The 14,874-nt window shown below is 43.2% G+C and overlaps 1 protein-coding gene across 2 annotated transcripts in view; it reads left to right on the top strand.

The window, feature by feature from the left end:
- Positions 1 to 14,874, top strand: part of LOC135518960 (neuronal membrane glycoprotein M6-b) — a 90,470-nt gene that overhangs the window by 44,412 nt on the left and 31,184 nt on the right. The window lies entirely within an intron of this gene.

The raw sequence follows: 14,874 nt of genomic DNA, 5'->3' as shown, positions 1-14,874 counted from the left end.
CCGTTGCCTTTTGGTCTGACATGGCAAAACAGAAGTACTGTATTAGGCTCATTACTGACAGAAAGCCCATTGTGGTTTCATCTCCCTACATGAATCCCTCTGTAATGAATGAGGACAGCTATTCTTTAATGGCATATCCAATTTTGCAGCAAAAAAAACCAAAAGCATTAATTTCCGCAGAGGAGGTAAGTTCAAGAGCCTCAGACGGTCCATCAAAGCATCAGAATAAGGACTGGGCAACATTAGCTAGACTCCTGGGGTTATTTCCAAGCAGAAGAGTTGAATAACGCTACCTTAAAGACCTTAGAAATGTCTGCTTTAATTGGACATGTGGAATGCATTTCTTTCAAGGGTTTGGCCCAATCGTCTGCACTGCACACTGGGCCAACTATGAGCGCTAGGTTGAGACGGATGCTTTCTCCAGATAAATATTCAGTAACTGCAGGGCCAAAATGCTATTTGCGTCAAGCTAAATATTTGTTTTCATTCCATCATTGCATTTCAACTGCTTTGGTTCTTGTTTAGCCACATATTGTAAATGGGTCAACAGACAACAGAATGGATTTGAGGACCAGTGCTTTCGTGAAATAAAATCAATGACACCATGCATGGTGCAGCACGCTGGCCATACAGTCAGAAATACAGAGCATGTTGACCTGTGAAGTCCATCCACAAAGTGGGTCAACACAGAGTCTCTCTGGGGTTATTGCCAACCTAAGCTTGCTTCATGATTTACTAGCATGTCTACTAAAAATGCTTGGCTGTTTGAGTATATCATAATTCAACTTTATTTCTCTCTGTCATGTCTGTCATAAAAGAGGGACAGGATGTTCACAACTTAATTTCTTAGTCCATATTTCATTACGACATCATCAGGATTAGTTGCTTCAATTTTACAACTCCACCTCAGCCGTTATGTGACACAGTGGATGAGGAGGGGCATCCGTGTCATCCTCACTTGGTATTTATTTGGATAATTACAAAGTTCTCCATAATGTCAAGCCTCACATGAACCACTTATATCAATTACTATCAATCACATCCAAATCGTTATATCATCCCACATCTACAATGCTACCAGCGATTCTATACTGTGAGATTTAGCTCATGTAAAATGAGCTTTAGACGTAGTTGGCCTTACTCAGTTTGTTTCTCCCCCATCATAAGATGACGTAAACTCTTAAAATGATTCATGAAAAAACGTTGCTTGTTTGTTGTTGTGAGATCCCTGCTACGTTCCCTTTCCTTACCCCTGAGGCTCTCCTCTTCTCTCCCACTGCTCCCCCTCCTATCTGTGGGGCGGGGAGGATCCTTGAGAAGAACCCACATGAGCACCACTCCAGCAGCAGGACTTCCTACTCAAAGACCACTCTCTCATTAGGATGCTTTAGAACTAGTCTCCCCATGCAGACACAACCACTTCAGACAAACAAAGCACACAGCCAAGATTCGTCTCTGTCTGTCTGTCTGTCTGTCTGTCTGTCTGTCTGTGGCCATCTCTTGTTGTCTGTCTGTTTGTCTGTTTGTCTGTTTGTCTGTTTGTCTGTTTGTCTGTCTGTCTGTCTGTCTGTCTGTCTGTCTGTCTGTCTGTCTGTGGCCATCTCTTGTTGTCTGTTTGTCTGTTTGTCTGTTTGTCTGTCTGTCTGTCTGTCTGTCTATCTGTCTGTCTGTGGCCATCTCTTGTTGTATGTTTGTCTGTCTGTCTGCCTGTCTGTCTATGGCCATCTCTTGTTGTCTGTTTGTCTACCTCTCTCCATGTCTGGCTGTCCATCTATTTGTCCCTCTATCTCTATCTGTCTCTCTGTCTCTCCATTTCTATCTGTCTCTCTGTTTCTATCTCTATCTGTCTCTCTGTTTCTATCTATCTGTCTCTCTGTTTCTATCTCTATCTGTCTCTCTGTTTCTATCTCTATCTGTCTCTCTGTTTCTATCTCTATCTGTTTCTATCTCTATCTGTCGCTCTGTTTCTATCTCTATCTGTCTCTGTGTTTCTATCAATTCAATTCAAGGGCTTTATTGGCATGGGAAACATATGTTAACATTGCCAAAGCAAGTGAGGTAGATCATATATAAACTGAATATATAAAGTGAAATAAACAAATCAAAATTAACAGTAAACATTACACATACAGAAGTTTCAAAACAATAAAGACATTACAAATGTCATATTATATATATATACAGTGTTTTAACAATGTACAAATGGTTAAAGGACACAAGATAAAATAAATTAGCATTGTATTTACAATGGTGCGTGTTCTTCACTGGTTGCCCTTTTCTCGTGGCAACAGGTCACAAATCTTGCTGCTCTGATGGCACACTGTGGAATTTCACCCAGTAGATATGGGAGTTTATCAAAATTGGATTTGTTTTCGAATTCTTTGTGGATCTGTGTAATCTGAGGGAAATATGTCTCTCTAATATGGTCATACATTGGGCAGGAGGTTAGGAAGTGCAGCTCAGTTTCCACCTCATTTTGTGGGCAGTGTGCACATAGCCTGTCTTCTCTTGAGAGCCATGTCTGCCTACGGCGTCCTTTCTCAATAGCAAGGCTATGCTCACTGAGTCTGTATATAGTCAAAGCTTTCCTTAATTTTGGGTCAGTCATAGTGGTCAGGTATTCTGCCGCGGTGTACTCTCTGTTTAGGGCCAAATAGCATTATAGTAGTTAATTCTTTCCAATGTGTCAAGTAATTATCTTTTTGTTTTCTCGTGATTTGGTTGGGTCTAATTGTGCTGATGTCCTGGGGCTCTGTAGGGTGTGTTTGTGTTTGTGAACAGAGCCCCAGGATCAGCTTGCTTAGGGGACTCTTCTCCAGGTTCATCTCTCTGTAGGTGATGGCTTTGTTATGGAAGGTTTGGGAATCGCTTCCTTTTAGGTGGTTATCTGTCTCTCTGTTTCTATCTCTATCTGTCTATGTGTTTCTATCTGTCTCTGTTTCTATCTCAATCTGTCTCTGTGTTTCTATCTCAATCTGTCTCTGTGTTTCTATCTCTATCTGTCTCTCTGTTTCTGTCTCTGTGTTTCTATATATATCTGTCTCTGTGTTTCTATATCTATCTGTCTCTCTGTTTCTATCTGTCTCTGTGTTTCTGTCTCTCTGTTTCTATCTCTATCTGTCTCTCTGTTTCTATCTCTATCTGTCTCTGTGTTTCTATCTCTCTGTTTCTATCTCTATCTGCCCCTCTGTTTCTGTCTCTCTGTTTCTGTCCCTCTGTTTCTATCTGTCTCTCTGTTTCTATATGTCCCTCTGTTTCTATCTCTATCTTTCCCTCTGTTTCTATCTCTATCTGTCTCTGTTTCTATCTCAATCTGTCTCTGTGTTTCTATCTCTATCTGTCTCTCTGTTTCTGTCTCTGTGTTTCTATATATATATATGTCTCTGTGTTTCTATATCTATCTGTCTCTCTGTTTCTATCTGTCTCTGTGTTTCTGTCTCTCTGTTTCTATCTCTATCTGTCTCTCTGTTTCTATCTCTATCTGTCTCTCTGTTTCTATCTCTGTCTCTGTGTTTCTGTCCCTCTGTTTCTATCTGTCTCTCTGTTTCTATATGTCCCTCTGTTTCTATCTCTATCTGTCCCTCTGTTTCTATCTCTATCTGCCCCTCTGTTTCTGTCCCTCTGTTTCTATCTGTCTCTCTGTTTCTATATGTCCCTCTGTTTCTATCTGTCCCTCTGTTTCTATCTGTCTCTCTGTTTCTGTCCCTCTGTTTCTATCTGTCTCTCTGTTTCTATCTGTCCCTCTGTTTTATATCTCTATCTGTCCCTCTGTTTCTATCTCTATCTGCCCCTCTGTTTCTGTCTCTCTGTTTCTGTCTGTCCCTCTGTTTCTATATGTCTCTCTGTTTCTATCTGTCCCTCTGTTTCTATCTCTATCTGTCCCTCTGTTTCTGTCTCTGTTTCTGTCTCTCTGTTTCTATCTGTCCCTCTTCCTCTCTGTTCCTCTGTTTGTATCTCTATCTGTCTCTCTGTTTCTGTCTCTGTTTCTGTCTCTCTGTTTCTATCTGTCCCTCTTCCTCTCTGTTCCTCTGTTTGTATCTCTATCTGTCCCTCTGTTTCTATCTGTCCCTCTGTTTCTATCTGTCCTTCTGATTCTATCTATCCCTATGTTTATATCTCTATCTGTCCCTCTGTTTCTATCTCTATCTGCCCCTCTGTTTCTGTCTCTCTGTTTCTGTCTCTCTGTTTCTATCTGTCCCTCTTCCTCTCTGTTCCTCTCTTTGTATCTCTATCTGTCCCTCTGTCTCTATCTGTCCCTCTATCTCTATCTGTCCCTCTGTCTCTGTCTCTCTGTTTCAATCTGTCCCTCTGTTTCTATCTGTCCCTCTGTTTCTATCTGTCCCTCTTCCTCTCTTTCTCTCTGTTTCTATCTCTATCTGCCCCTCTGTTTCTATCGCTATCTGCCCCTCTGTTTATGTCTCTCTGTTTCTATCTGTCCCCCTGTTTCTCTGTCCCCCTGTTTCTATCTGTCCCCCTGTTTCTATCTGTCCCCCTGTTTCTATCTGTCCCCCTGTTTCTAGCTGTCCCCCTGTTTCTATCTGTCCCTCTGTCTCTATCTGTCCCTCTGTTTCTATCTGTCCATCTGTCTCTATCTGTCCCTCTGTCTCTATCTGTCCCTCTGTTTCTGTCTCTCTGTTTCTATCTCTATCTGTCCCTCTGATTCTATCTCTATCTGTCCCTCTGTTTCTATCTGTCCCTCTGTTTCTATCTGTTTCAATCTGTCCCTCTGTTTCAATCTGTCCCTCTGTTTCTATCTGTCCCTCTGTTTCTATCTGTCCCTCTGTTTCTATCTGTCCCTCTGTCTCTATCTGTCCCTCTGTTTCTATTTGCCCCTCTGTTTCTGTCTCTCTGTTTCCATCTATCTGTCTATCTGTTTCTATCTCAATCTGTCCCTCTGTTTCTGTCTCTCTGTTTCTATCTGTCTCTGTGTTTCTATCTCAATCTGTCCCTCTGTTTCTATCTGCCCCTCTGTTTCTGTCTCTCTGTTTCCATCTATCTGTCTCTCTGTTTCTATCTCAATCTGTCCCTCTGTTTCTGTCTCTCTGTTTCTATCTGTCTCTGTGTTTCTATTTCAATCTGTCCCTCTGTTTCTATCTGTCCCTCTGTTTGTATCTCTATCTGTCCCTCTGTTTCTATCTGTCCCTCTGTTTCTATCTGTCCCTCTGTTTCTATCTGTCCCTCTGTTTCTATCTGTCCCTCTGTTTCTATCTGTCCCTCTGTTTCTATCTGTCCCTCTTTCTATATCTGTCCCTCTTTCTATATCTGTCCCTCTGTTTCTATCTGTCCCTCTGTTTCTATCTGTCCCTCTGTTTCTGTCTCTCTGTTTCTTTCGCTATCTATCCCTCTGTTTCTATCTGTCCCTCTGTTTCTATCTGTCTCTCTGTTTCTATCTGTCCCTCTGTTTATATCTGTTTCTATCTCTATCTGTCCCTCTGATTCTATCTATCCCTCTGTTTATCTCTATGTGTCCCTCTGTTTATATCTCTATCTGTCTCTCTGTTTCTATCTGTCACTCTGTTTATATATCTATCTGTCTCTCTGTTTATATCTCTATCTGTCCCTCTGTTTATATCTCTATCCGTCTCTCTGTTTCTATCTGTCACTCTGTTTATATCTCTATCTGTCTCTCTGTTTCTATCTGTCCCTCTGTTTATATCTCTATCTGTCTCTGTTTCTATCTGTCCCTCTGTTTATATCTCTCTGTCCCCCTGTTTCTATCTCTATCTGTCCCTCTGTTTCTATATGTCTCTCTGTTTCTATATGTCCCTCTGTTTCTATCTGTCCCTCTGTTTATATCTCTATCTGTCTCTCTGTTTCTATCTGTCCCTCTGTTTATATCTCTATCTGTCCCTCTGTTTATCTCTATCTGTCCCTCTGTTTCTATCTGTCCCTCTGTTTATATATCTATCTGTCCCTCTGTTTATATCTCTATCTGTCCCTCTGATTCTATCTATCCCTCTGTTTATATCTCTATGTGTCCCTCTGTTTATATCGCTATCTGTTTCTCTGTTTATATCTCTATCTGTCTCTCTGTTTATATCTCTATCTATCCCTCTGTTTATATCTCTGTGTCCCTCTGTTTATATCTCTATTTGTCCCTCTGTTTATATCTCTATCTGTCCCTCTGTCTCTCTGATTCTCTCTATCTGCCCCTCTGTTTCTGTCCTTCTATCTCTATCTGTCTCTCTGTTTCTATATGTCTCTCTGTTTCTATATGTCTCTCTGTTTCTATATGTCTCTCTGTTTCTATCTGTCCCTCTGTTTCTATATGTCTCTCTGTTTCTCTGATTCTATCTGTCTCTCTGTGTCTATCTGTCTCTCTGTTTCTATCTGTCCCTCTGTTTCTATCGGTCCCTCTGTTTCTATCTGTCCCTCTGTTTCTATCTGTCCCTCTGTTTCTATCAGTCCCCGTTTCTATATGTCTCTCTGTTTCTATATGTCTCTCTGTTTCTATCTGTCCCCTGTTTCTATGTCTCTCTGTTTCTATCTGTCCCCCTGTTTCTATCTGTCTCTCTGTTTCTATATGTCTCTCTGTTTCTATATGTCTCTCTGTTTCTATCTGTCCCTCTGTTTCTATCAGTCCCCCTGTTTCTATATTCTCTCTGTTTCTATCTCTATCTGTCCCTCTGTTTCTATCTGTCTCTCTGTTTCTATCAGTCCCCCTGTTTCTATATTCTCTCTGTTTCTATCTCTATCTGTCCCTCTGTTTCTATCAGTCCCCCTGTTTCTATCTCTGTCTCTCTGTTTCTATATTCTCTCTGTTTCTATCTCTATCTGTCCCTCTGTTTCTATCTGTCTCTGTTTCTATCTGTCCCTCTGTTTCTATCTGTCTCTCTGTTTCTATATTCTCTCTGTTTCTATCTCTATCTGTCCCTCTGTTTCTATCAGTCCCCCTGTTTCTATCTGTCTCTCTGTTTCTATATTCTCTCTGTTTCTATCTCTATCTGTCTCTCTGTTTCTATATTCTCTCTGTTTCTATCTCTATCTGTCCCTATGTTTCTATCTGTCTCTCTGTTTCTATATTCTCTCTGTTTCTATCTCTATCTGTCCCTCTGTTTCTATCAGTCCCCCTGTTTCTATCTGTCTCTCTGTTTCTATATTCTCTCTGTTTCTATCTCTATCTGTCTCTCTGTTTCTATCTGTCTCTCTGTTTCTATCTGTCTCTCTGTTTCTATATTCTCTCTGTTTCTATCTCTATCTGTCTCTCTGTTTCTATATTCTCTCTGTTTCTATCTCTATCTGTCCCTCTGTTTCTATCAGTCCCCCTGTTTCTATCTGTCTCTCTGTTTCTATCTGTCTCTCTGTTTCTATCTGTCTCTCTGTTTCTATCTGTCTCTCTGTTTCTATATTCTCTCTGTTTCTATCTCTATCTGTCTCTCTGTTTCTATATTCTCTCTGTTTCTATATTCTCTCTGTTTCTATCTCTATCTGTCTCTCTGTTTCTATCTGTCTCTCTGTTTCTATATTCTCTCTGTTTCTATCTCTATCTGTCTCTCTGTTTCTATATTCTCTCTGTTTCTATCTCTATCTGTCTCTCTGTTTCTATATTCTCTCTGTTTCTATATTCTCTCTGTTTCTATCTCTATCTGTCTCTCTGTTTCTATCTGTCTCTCTGTTTCTATCTGTCTCTCTGTTTCTATATTCTCTCTGTTTCTATCTCTATCTGTCTCTCTGTTTCTATATTCTCTCTGTTTCTATCTCTATCTGTCTCTCTGTTTCTATATTCTCTCTGTTTCTATCAGTCCCCCTGTTTCTATCTGTCTCTCTGTTTCTATATTCTCTCTGTTTCTATCTCTATCTGTCCCTCTGTTTCTATCTGTCCCTCTGTCTCTATCTGTCCCTCTGTTTCTATCTGTCCCTCTGTTTCTATCTGTCCCTCTGTTTCTATCTGTCTCTCTGTTTCTATCTCTATCTGTCCCTCTGTTTCTATCTGTCCCTCTGTTTCTATCTGTCCCTATGTTTCTATCTGTCCCTCTGTTTCTATCTGTCTCTCTGTTTCTATCTCTATCTGTCCCTCTGTTTCTATCTGTCTCTCTGTTTCTATCTGTCTCTCTCTTTCTATATTCTCTCTGTTTCTATATTCTCTCTGTTTCTATCTCTATCTGTCCCTCTGTTTCTATCTGTCGCTCTGTTTCTATCTGTCTCTCTGTTTCTATCTGTCCCTCTGTTTCTCTGCAGACTCACTTTCTCCCTCACCATTTCAGGCGTCATACTCTCCCTCACCTCTCTCTCTCTCCTTTTATTTCCCAATTTCTCTTCCATTCTCGTGTTCTTTATTTCTCTTTCACCCCATTCTCTCCCTGCGCTTTCACCCGTACAAATATTGGAGAGCCTCCTTTATCTTTGTTCTGAGAGGAGAGGTATCATACCCCTTTTCTTGTGTCCTTTTATGTGGGAGTTGGAAGTCACCAGAGGGAGGGGAGACAGTTGTCAGAGGTTGTTGCCATGGGAGCAGGGGGCATATGGTGCCAGTCAGAATATGAAGCCCCCCCCACCCCCCCAGCCACACAACAAACTCACCCTTCCCCCTCCCACTCCCGCCCTGCAACTGCGGTTGGATGAGTGGCTGGTGATTGTGTGCTGACATGCATTCCCCCCCGTTCTCTCCCATTCTCTTCCATTCTACCCCGTTCTCTCCCATTCTCATGCATTCCCCCCGTTCTCTCCCATTCTCATCCATTCTACCCCATTCTCTCCCCATTCTCATGCATTCCCCCCCGTTCTCTCCCATTCTCATCCATTCTCCCCCGTTCTCTCCCATTCTCATCCATTCTACCCCGTTCTCTCCCCATTCTCATCCATTCTACCCCGTTCTCTCCCATTCTCATCCATTCTACCCCGTTCTCTCCCCATTCTCATCCATTCTACCCCGTTCTCTCCCATTCTCATCCATTCCCCCGTTCTCTCCCATTCTCATCCATTCTACCCCGTTCTCTCCCCATTCTCATCCATTCTACCCCGTTCTCTCCCATTCTCATCCATTCTACCCCGTTCTCTCCCCATTCTCATCCATTCTACCCCGTTCTCTCCCATTCTCATGCATTCCCCCCCGTTCTCTCCCATTCTCATCCATTCTCCCCCGTTCTCTCCCATTCTCATCCATTCTACCCCGTTCTCTCCCCATTCTCATCCATTCTACCCCGTTCTCTCCCATTCTCATCCATTCTACCCCGTTCTCTCCCCATTCTCATCCATTCTACCCCGTTCTCTCCCCATTCTCATCCATTCTACCCCGTTCTCTCCCCATTCTCATCCATTCTACCCCGTTCTCTCCCATTCTCATCCATTCTACCCCATTCTCTCCCCATTCTCATCCATTCTACCCCGTTCTCTCCCATTCTCATGCATTCCCCCCCGTTCTCTCCCATTCTCATCCATTCTACCCCATTCTCTCCCATTCTCATGCATTCCCCCGTTCTCTCCCATTCTCATCCATTCTCCCCGTTCTCTCCCATTCTCATCCATTCTACCCCGTTCTCTCCCCATTCTCATCCATTCTACCCCGTTCTCTCCCATTCTCATCCATTCTACCCCGTTCTCTCCCCATTCTCATCCATTCTACCCCGTTCTCTCCCCATTCTCATCCATTCTACCCCGTTCTCTCCCCATTCTCATCCATTCTACCCCGTTCTCTCCCCATTCTCATCCATTCTACCCCGTTCTCTCCCATTCTCATCCATTCTACCCGTTCTCTCCCCATTCTCATCCATTCTACCCCGTTCTCTCCCATTCTCATCCATTCTACCCCGTTCTCTCCCCATTCTCATCCATTCTACCCCGTTCTCTCCCATTCTCATGCATTCCCCCCGTTCTCTCCCATTCTCATCCATTCTCCCCCGTTCTCTCCCATTCTCATCCATTCTACCCCGTTCTCTCCCCATTCTCATCCATTCTACCCCGTTCTCTCCCATTCTCATCCATTCTACCCCGTTCTCTCCCCATTCTCATCCATTCTACCCCGTTCTCTCCCCATTCTCATCCATTCTACCCCGTTCTCTCCCCATTCTCATCCATTCTACCCCGTTCTCTCCCATTCTCATCCATTCTACCCCATTCTCTCCCCATTCTCATCCATTCTACCCCGTTCTCTCCCATTCTCATGCATTCCCCCCCGTTCTCTCCCATTCTCATCCATTCTACCCCATTCTCTCCCATTCTCATGCATTCCCCCCCGTTCTCTCCCATTCTCATCCATTCTCCCCCGTTCTCTCCCATTCTCATCCATTCTACCCCGTTCTCTCCCCATTCTCATCCATTCTACCCCGTTCTCTCCCATTCTCATCCATTCTACCCCGTTCTCTCCCCATTCTCATCCATTCTACCCCGTTCTCTCCCCATTCTCATCCATTCTACCCCGTTCTCTCCCATTCTCATCCATTCTACCCCGTTCTCTCCCCATTCTCATCCATTCTACCCCGTTCTCTCCCATTCTCATCCATTCTACCCCGTTCTCTCCCATTCTCTCCCATTCTCCCATTCCTTTTCTCCTCCATTCTCCCCCAGCACCACACAACACCGAGTGAGGGTTTCATTCAGTGAAGCCCCCAGCAGCCAAAGGAGGGGTCCCTACTCTCTCCCACACACATCCCCTCCTGTGATGGAACCTGACCATTCTACCAGGCAGGGCAGGCAGACATTCATTCATGGTGCTCCTCCCTTAGCCCCAGACGCCTCCAAGGAGGGAGTGTCTATGGGGGGCACGCTTGCGGGGGTCGAGGCGATGTGTGTGTATGTGTGAGGGGGGCATGTGGTTGATGGGACAAGTGGATCCATAGCTACCCAGTCTGAGTGCCCAAACAGTCAGTCAGTGCAAATAAAGCAGACCTAGAATATTTCCTGGGAAAAAGAGGATTTCAAGTGATGTATGGTGGAGCATAAGGTTAGCTGGCAGCGTTGTTTCTGGAGCTGTGCTTTAGTTAGTAGAGAGAGAGAGAGAGAGAGAGAGAGAGAGAGAGAGAGAGAGAGAGAAGAGAGAGAGAAGAGAGAGAGAGAAGAGAGAGAGAGAGAGAGAGAGAGAGAGAGAGAGAGAGAGAGAGAGAGAGAGAGAGAGAGAGAATTCTGCTGAAAGGAAGCATTTGTAGTGGATGGGATAAAACACAACCATGGAAACTACATCAGAAGAGAACCGAGAGCAGAGCCAGGAGGAAAAAGGTACCAGAATCAACAGTAAGAATGGACTCCTATAGTTCTTTCACTGCCTGGTTTACTGGGGCTTTAGTCTACTTCAGGCTGCTTGGGTTCACACCACACAACAGCGGGGTAGACTCTGCTCAGTGGGAGTTCCATTCACACACTCACTGTCTCATCTCTCGCTCTCGCTTTAAGAAATTACCATTTCTCTCTGATGTCACTTGTTTTCTTCATTCAGTGCAGAGGACGGTGTAACACACACACACACACGCGCTCGCACGCACACACTCACACTTTGTAATGGTTGTGTGTGGCTTTTGCAATGGTTGTGTGTTGCTTTGTAATGGTTGTGTGTGGCTTTTGTAATGGTTGTGTGTGGCTTTGTAATGGTTGTGTGTGGCTTTGTAATGGTTGTGTGTGACTTTGTAATGGTTGTGTGTGGCTTTGTAATGGTTGTGTGTTGCTTTTGTAATGGTTGTGTGTTGCTTTGTAATGGTTGTGTATTGCTTTGTAATGGTTTTGTGTTGCCTTGTAATGGTTGTGTGTTGCCTTGTAATGGTTGTGTGTGGCTTTTGTAATGGTTGTGTGTGGCTTTTGTAATGGTTGTGTGTGGCTTTTGTAATGGTTGTGTATGGCTTTGTAAAGGTTGTGTGTGGCTTTGTAATGGTTGTGTGTTGCCTTGTAATGGTTGTGTGTGGCTTTTGTAATGGTTGTGTGTGGCTTTTGTAATGGTTATGTGTGGCTTTTGTAATGGTTGTGTATGGCTTTGTAAAGGTTGTGTGTGGCTTTTGTAATGGTTGTGTGTGGCTTTGTAATGGTTGTGTGTGGCTTTGTAATGGTTGTGTGTGACTTTGTAATGGTTGTGTGTGGCTTTGTAATGGTTGTGTGTTGCTTTTGTAATGGTTGTGTGTTGCTTTGTAATGGTTGTGTATTGCTTTGTAATGGTTGTGTGTTGCCTTGTAATGGTTGTGTGTTGCCTTGTAATGGTTGTGTGTGGCTTTTGTAATGGTTGTGTGTGGCTTTTGTAATGGTTGTGTGTGGCTTTTGTAATGGTTGTGTATGGCTTTGTAAAGGTTGTGTGTGGCTTTGTAATGGTTGTGTGTTGCCTTGTAGTGGTTGTGTGTGGCTTTTGTAATGGTTGTGTGTGGCTTTTGTAATGGTTGTGTGTGGCTTTTGTAATGGTTGTGTGTGGCTTTTGTAATGGTTGTGTATGGCTTTGTAAAGGTTGTGTGTGGCTTTGTAATGGTTGTGTGTGGCTTTTGTAATGGTTGTGTGTGGCTTTGTAATGGTTGTGTGTGGCTTTTGTAATGGTTGCTTTGTAATGGTTGTGTGTGGCTTTTGTAATGGTTGTGTGTGGCTTTTGTAATGGTTGCTTTGTAATGGTTGTGTGTTGCTTTTGTAATGGTTGTGTGTTGCTTTGTAATGGTTGTGTATTGCTTTTGTAATGGTTGTGTGTTGCCTTGTAATGGTTGTGTGTTGCCTTGTAATGGTTGTGTGTGGCTTTTGTAATGGTTGTGTGTGGCTTTTGTAATGGTTGTGTGTGGCTTTTGTAATGGTTGTGTATAGCTTTGTAAAGGTTGTGTGTGGCTTTGTAATGGTTGTGTGTTGCCTTGTAGTGGTTGTGTGTGGCTTTTGTAATGGTTGTGTGTGGCTTTTGTAATGGTTGTGTGTGGCTTTTGTAATGGTTGTGTGTGGCTTTTGTAATGGTTGTGTGTGGCTTTGTAATGGTTGTGTGTGGCTTTTGTAATGGTTGCTTTGTAATGGTTGTGTGTGGCTTTTGTAATGGTTGTGTGTGGCTTTTGTAATGGTTGTGTGTGGCTTTGTAATGGTTGTGTGTGGCTTTTGTAATGGTTGTGTGTGGCTTTGTAATTGTTGACATTTCTGGTGCACATTGCACAGTATGTGGAATATGAATGGCTGTTGGGTATTGGGAAGGCTTTGATTGCTTGTGCATGAGACTTCATTCGTTTTCTGTGTCGGTTGTCTCCGGCTCAGTCTGTGGAGGATGATAGATGTCATGTTGTGGTTGTCACTGGCGATGTTGGTCCTCTTATTGAGGACATATTTCACACCTCATCATTATTACTCCTGCTCTATGTGTTGGTTTGTTATCGGTGGGTCGCTTGTAATGAGGTTGATAAGAGAGGGAGTGTGTGTGTGTGTGTGTGTGTGTGTGTGTGTGTGTGTGTGTGTGTGTGTGTGTGTGTGTGTGTGTGTGTGTGTGTGTGTGTGTGTGTGTGTGTGTGTGTGTGTGTGAGAGAGAGAGGGTGAGGGGGATCAAGACAAAGAGACATCATCAACCCCATACACAGCGCTACAAGTCAATCACTCCTCTGGAGCAGTGGCTGATCTGTCAACAGCACACACACACACACACACACACGCAGGTGCGCAGGCACAGACTGCATAGACACACACACACATATACAAACAACGATAGACACACACACACACACCCAGTTCTTCAGGAAGCAGCCGATGCAGGACAGGGATATCTAGATGTTTCTCCCTGTTTTTTTCTCTCCTAAAAGGTCATTGTTTCATATTCAACTCCTGATTTGTGTTTTGATGTCATTGTAGGGGAGAGTGGGGTAAGATGACAGTGGTTTTGATGTCATTGTAGGGGAGAGTGGGGTAAGTTGAGAATGGTTTTGATGTCATTGTAGGGGAGAGTGGGGTAAGTTGAGAATGGTTTTGATGTCATTGTAGGGCAGAGTGGGGTAAGATGACAGTGGTTTTGATGTCATTGTAGGGGAGAGTGGGGTAAGTTGAGAATGGTTTTGATGTCATTGTAGGGGAGAGTGGGGTAAGTTGAGAATGGTTTTGATGTCATTGTAGGGCAGAGTGGGGTAAGTTGAGAATGGTTTTGATGTCATTGTAGGGGAGAGTGGGGTAAGATGACAATGGTTTTGATGTCATTGTAGGGCAGAGTGGGGTAAGTTGAGAATGGTTTTGATGTCATTGTAGGGCAGAGTGGGGTAAATTGACAATGGTTTTGATGTCATTGTAGGGCAGAGTGGGGTAAGTTGACAATGGTTTTGATGTCATTGTAGGGGAGAGTGGGGTAAGTTGACAATGGTTTTGATGTCATTGTAGGGCAGAGTGGGGTAAGTTGAGAATGGTTTTGATGTCATTGTAGGGCAGAGTGGGGTAAATTGACAATGGTTTTGATGTCATTGTAGGGCAGAGTGGGGTAAGTTGACAATGGTTTTGATGTCATTGTAGGGGAGAGTGGGGTAAGTTGACAATGGTTTTGATGTCATTGTAGGGCAGAGTGGGGTAAGTTGAGAATGGTTTTGATGTCATTGTAGGGGAGAGTGGGGTAAGTTGACAATGTTTTTTTACACTCAGCATCACTCCGTCAAGGGAAATATAGTATTCTTTCTAACAAAGATATCAACATATATTTCAGGATGTTGTGTATCAACGGAAATAATCAGAATTCATGTAAACATTACAGTTTTGAAAACATAAAAAGTGATCTCAAATACCCTGGTATTTGGGTAAGTCGAGCCGAGGCAGGGGGTATATTAAAGCCGCCTACAAATTTCTGTAATAAATAAAATATTACCAAACACAAATCAACACAATCACAATTTTTGTCTTTTTTGTCATTTTTTAAAGCATAGTTTAACAGAGGCTTAACACCTGACAAACACTTTTATATTATTTGTTTTACTTTTAACATAGGCCAGGTCTAGGATGACCCCATTTAAAATACCCGAATGCGGGCCAACAGGATGA

Source organism: Oncorhynchus masou, chromosome 29 (assembly GCF_036934945.1).
Source record: "Oncorhynchus masou masou isolate Uvic2021 chromosome 29, UVic_Omas_1.1, whole genome shotgun sequence".
Classification (NCBI taxonomy): domain Eukaryota; kingdom Metazoa; phylum Chordata; class Actinopteri; order Salmoniformes; family Salmonidae; genus Oncorhynchus; species Oncorhynchus masou.
The sequence above is the reverse complement of the archived record's forward strand: the minus strand, read 5'-3'. Positions and strand labels throughout refer to the sequence as shown.